The following is a 5,895-nucleotide window of genomic DNA, read 5'->3' on the forward strand; positions in this document are numbered from 1 at the left end:
TGATTTTGAAAAGGGATGAAATTGGTTTGTTTTGAAAATGGCACTTTGTGGTTTTATGTGAAAATATTATTTTTGGGCATAATTTGACGGGGCATAACTTAGACTCCGGATCCCCGTTTTATGCCAAACTTGTTTAGAAATGAAATTGGATTCGGGATGTTCATGCCGTTTGAAGAACGGGCGAAAAATGATTTGAAACGAAGAAGTTATGTCCGTCGGAAAATTGGGGGTTGAATCTGTGAATTCTGCAGCTTTTAATTTAGAAATATTTTTGGCAAAACGTGCATCCACGCGTAGGCGCGACCGACGCGTACGCGTCGTTTTCACTACCCACGCGTGCGCGTGGCTGACGCGTATGCGTTGGTGAGCTGCATCAGATGCCCAACCATTTTTCCGAGAGTTGTGTGAGAACTGTGCCAGTTTCGTGCGTGAGGCACAAACGCATCCACACGTACGCGTGACTGACGCGTAGGCGTCACTTGGCTATTTTTCCATCCGCGTGTTTGCGTGGGCGACACATACGCGTCGATGGACTTTGTGGCTTTCCATGCATACGCATGGGCGACGCGCGCGCGTGACCCGATTTTCATTCTAAAGTTGATTTTTTTAGTTTTCAAAACCAAATTTCCTACTTCTAAGCCTCTGATCTCACCCTTTTGTCTTAAGTCATTTTAATATGCCTAGCAATCAGAAAAGAGCTAAGGGATGTGGTAAGTTGTGAATGAAGAAAGGGGAAAATTTATGATCAATGATGATCAAAGATTATTATATGAGATACGGAGGATGGCGGTGGAAGTGCTTTATGAGCCATGAGCCAAAGGGTTGTATTTGTTAATAAATTGGCTGGTTCTGGATTGAACGATGAGCCGGATGGCTGAGTTTATTGCCGAGTTACGGCAGAGCCATTATTGATTATGGCTAAGTATAATTGCATATATGCGTATTGAATGAAATGTGAATGTTGCACATCTACTATCTGAGATACGAGTTTCCCTGGGTGAAAGCAGTGGCTAGCCACCACGTGCTCTAGGTGGAGACTCGATGCTCTGCTGACCCTATGTCGTAAGTGTGGCCGAACACTGTGAAAGTTTCGGATGAGTTTGCCCCCATGGATAAACACCAGTGTGGGTGTTGTATGATTATGTTTATGATCATGATGATGATCGAGAATAACTCGAGTTGGGGATGCACAACAGAGGGACAGTCCAATGGTTAGCTACCAGAACTTGTCGGGTTGGCTATATAACCGACAGATGATATCATCAGTCAAAGGGCAGGCATGCATCATTTTCATATGTTTGAATTGCTTGGGTTTGCCCATTTGCTTTGGATTGCTATATCATATATGCTATGTTACCTGATTATGTGTTACTTGTTCTACTTGTACTTTAATTGTGTATTATTTGCCTGCATTGCTTGTATTTGTACAACTGAGAGGTCCCTCATACTGGTGTCGGTGGACGCTGAGGGCGGTTCTTGAGGAGATGAATTAATAATGTGATCGAATGAGATAATTTGAGCTCCCTGGGTAGACGTAGTGAAGTGATTTCACTAGCTCCAGGTGAGGATATGATGTATTAATATAGAATTGTTGAGACAAAACAACTGGTGATGGTTTTGGTTATGATTCTGAGTCTGATTCGTGGGAGGGTCAGCGAGTTGGGAAACATGAGAAATATGAATTAGATTTAGTATCCTCTTATGACAATTGCCTATTCATGGATTAGCAAGAACCTAGGATGGATACTTGGTGAAAAAGAGTTTAGGATGCTTAGTGAGTTTTTATTGCAGTGCATTATATTTATTTGGCACTTTTACCGTACTGGGAACCCATGGGTTGGGGGTTCTCATTTCGTATATATCTCTTGTTTTTCAGATACATGTCCAGGTGCTCAGAAGTGAGCTGTGGTTCGTCTGAGAGACGGCGAAGATCTTTATATTCTCTACTTTATATTTTGTTTAGAATCTCTCCACCTTTATTTTGAAAAGATTATATTATGTATTGAACTCTTTTGAACTTGCCTATAGAGGCTCTTATGTTTCTTTTGGGAGAGATTAGGATATATTGTCATCTACTTTCATACTGTACCCTAGCTGGGCTAAACTTCGCGGGTCGCGACTAGTGGCTATTTACTTATGTTCTATATATCTATCTGTTATCTATCTCTTACTCTCCTTTATGCCTTTATCCGCATATCGCCTTCGACTTCATGGTTTATTTTTTTGTTGTAGAAACGTGAGTGAGATGTTTTCGCGATTTTAATTTTACTCTTTTCAGGCTTCTCGCTTAATACTCCTTTCAATTACACTTATAGTTATATATTAAAAATCTACCTGAGAGTCGTACCACCGTAATATCAATGACTTATGACTCGAGCATAAAGATTTGAATATTAGGGTGTTACATTCTTAAGATTACCAGCTTGTTAGCCGTGAACTTGGTTTTCCGATCTCTTTGAGAGTCTTTTTTTTATCTTTTCCACTTGACAAGGTCTTTTAATACTCAAAACAAACAGCAATGAGTCTCCTTTCGAGCTATTCAAGGTCGAAAGGTATTTTCTATTTTTGATGAGTGATGCGTGAGCATCTTTCCTATCTTTTCCTAGTGAATTTGCATATAAATTGTTGAGTTTAATAAAGAATTAATTATATTTTAGCCAATATGGATGCTACTTTGAGTCTTTTGCAATTTTGTTTATTTTAGGTAGCATTCGGCGAGATTTGATGGAGTTTCTGCAGCACAAGAATCAAAGGAGATGGCATCGAGGAGCGACGCGCACGCGTGACTGATGCGTGCGCGTGATTTAGAGCCTTCCATGGCGACGCGTACGCGTCAGCGACGCATACACGTGATTTGAAGATTTGTTCAGCGAGGCGTATGCGTGACCGACTCGTCCGCGTGACTTGCGAAAAAGACCATCGAGCGTACGCGTGACTGACGCGTACGCGTGACATGCGCCACGTGTAGAAAATGCAGAAAAATACTGGGGGCGATTTCTGGGCTGTTTTGACCCAATTTCCAGCCCAGAAAACACATATTAGAAGCTGCAGAATGGACAAAACAAGTGATCCCCATCCATCAACTGAAGACTTGTTAATTAATTCAAATTAAAATTCAAATCTTATTTTTAGGAAAAGATATTATTATTTTTAATTTTAATTTTTGAAATTAGATTTTTAAATTATTAGGATTAGATATAAAAGGGAGAAACTTTCTTTCCCTAGACAACATTATTCCATTCCAATTTACAATCCTAGTTTTCTTCTCTGAACCATGAGCAACTAATCCTTCATTGTTAAGGTTAGGAGCTCTGTCTATTTGTATGGATTGATTCATTTGCTCTTTTTAATTTTATTCATGTTTTGATTTATATTTCAATAATTGTTTTCGTTCTTTATTTTATGAATTTGGGTGGAACGGAAGTATGACCCATGTTCTAGTTGAGTTCTTGTATAACTTGGAAAAGCTCTATACTTGAACAACAGCTTGAAAACATATTATCCTGAAATTCTAATTGTTTGTATTTAACGGGATACGTAACATATAATCCCCTTATTTTTGGATAATTAGAATTCTTGTGGCATATAAACTGGAATTTGATCATCACCTTCTAATTGGAATTAATTGACCAAGGAATTAGCAGTTAATGAATTTTAGAGGAGACTAGGAATGTCTAAGGAATTAGGGTCTAGTCACATATAGTTTGCCATGAATTAAATCTTGCATGATTAAAATAGTTAGTAAGAAAAATCAATCCGGAAAATAGATAACTCTGAAACCTTAACTGTTTTCTCCATATTTTATTCCCAACTCATTGCTGCTTGTTTTCTGAAATTTTTAATTTACTGTTTAATGCTCTTTGAATACCAAAACACTCTTTTCTATTTGTCTAACTAAGCCAATCACTAAACCATTGTTGCTTAGTTCATCAATTCTCGTGGGATCAACCCTTACTCACGTAAGATATTACTTGGTACGACCCGGTGCACTTGCCGGTTAGTTTGTGGGTTATAAATTACCGCACCAAATTTTTGGCACCGTTGCCAGGAATTTGATAGTAATTAACAACTATTTGTTGTTTGATTGCTTAGATTAGATAATTTTTTTATTATATATATATATATTTTTTTATTTTTATTTTGCATTTATTTTTTTACGTTATTTTGTCTTTTTTTTCCTTTACGTTAATTTTTTTTTCCTTTACGTTATTTTTTTATTTTATTTCTCTTTTCTTTTTCATTTACTCCCCCGTCCCCTTTACGCCGTACCTTTTTTTTTCTTTTTTTTCTTCTTTTTTTTATTTATTTTATTTTTAATATTTAAAAAAATTCTTTTCTTCTTTCTTTCGTCTTTCATTCGTACCCCCTTCTCCCCTTTTTTCGTTTTCTTTCTTTTTTTCTTTTATTAAAAATAAAAATAAAATAAAAATAAAAATAAAAAATATTTTTATTTCTTTACACAGGTTACTTCACTGGAAATTCTCTACACTTTGACGTAGAGATTTTCATCTTTTCTTGTTTTCTGTTTGTTTATGCGTAGGAATAGAGACAAAGAACATCTCTTAGACTTTGATCCTGAACCTGAAAGGACTTTCAGGCGGCGTTTACAACAAGCAAGACTTTACAAGGCTGCAGAATCCACTATGGATCCGAATAATACTGATAATGTCAATGTGGCAAACCTGAATGGGAATGAGCATCAAAGGAGAGTACTTGGCTCTTACTCTGCTCCTAATGCACATCTTTATGGCAAAAGTATTGTGATGCCTCCTATAGCTGCGAACAACTTTGAGTTGAAGCCACAACTAGTCACCCTGGTGCAACAGAACTGCCAGTATCATGGTCTTCCCCACGAAGACCCAAATCAATTTATTTCTAATTTTCTGCAGATTTGTGATAATGTAAAGACAAATGGAGTAAACCCAAAGGTGTACAAGCTCATGCTCTTCCCGTTTGCCTGAGGGATGGAGCAAAGCTATGACTAGATTCCCGACCCAAGGAGAGTTTGGATACTTGGGACAAAGTTGTTACTGAGTTTCTTACTAAAATTTTCCCACCAAAGAAGCTGACTAAGCTTAGGGTGGAGGTTTAGAACTTCAGACAGAAGGATGGTGAAACTCTGTATGAAGCTTGAGAGAGATACAAGCTACTGACTAGGCAATGCCCTCTAGACATGTTCTCCAAATGGACACAACTAGACATCTTTTATGAAGGCTTGGGTGAAATGTCCAAGATGTGCTTAGATAATTCTGCAGGAAGTTCACTGCACAAGAAGAAGACACCAGAGGAGAGTATTGAGCTGATTGAATTGGTTGCAAGCAACTAATATTTATACTCATCTAACAGAAATCTTGTGAACTCTGAAACCCCTCAGAAGAGAGGCGTGCTGGAAGTAGAAATTGTTAATGCTCTTCTTGCTCAGAACAAGCTGATGTCTCAGCAAATAAATCTACTTAATCAACAGATGAGTGGCATGCAAGTCTCAGCTATCAACACCCAAAATCCACCACAGGAAGTCTCCTATGACATGGCAGGTAACTTTATGCAAAATGATAATTATGATTATGCTCAACCCTCTTCTGAACAGGTGAATTACATGGGGAGTAGTCATAGGAATCCCAACAATGATCCATATTCTAAGACATACAATCAAGGGTGGAGGAATCACCTAAATTTTGGATGGAGGGATCAATCTCAGAGACCTTAGAACTTCAACAATAGTTCTCAGGGCGATTTCCAACAGAACAATGATTTGGAAGCAATATTGACAGGTTTTAGACAAGAAACCAGAGCATCCATCAAGAACCTGGAGATTCAAATGGGTCAATTAGCCACAAAAGTTAATGAGATTAATCAGAGGACCACTAATAGCCTTTCAGGTAACATAATTCCAAA

General features: G+C 37.9%; 1 non-coding gene across 1 annotated transcript; it reads right to left on the minus strand.

Moving 5' to 3' along the window:
- Positions 1-5,071: 5,071 nt before the first annotated feature.
- On the minus strand, positions 5,072-5,178 carry LOC130972149 (small nucleolar RNA R71). Its single transcript, XR_009083344.1, has one exon. It is a non-coding gene; the product is annotated as a small nucleolar RNA R71 (small nucleolar RNA).
- Between the last annotated feature and the right edge of the window lie 717 nt (positions 5,179-5,895).

Source organism: Arachis stenosperma, chromosome 3 (assembly GCF_014773155.1).
Source record: "Arachis stenosperma cultivar V10309 chromosome 3, arast.V10309.gnm1.PFL2, whole genome shotgun sequence".
NCBI classification, from domain to species: domain Eukaryota; kingdom Viridiplantae; phylum Streptophyta; class Magnoliopsida; order Fabales; family Fabaceae; genus Arachis; species Arachis stenosperma.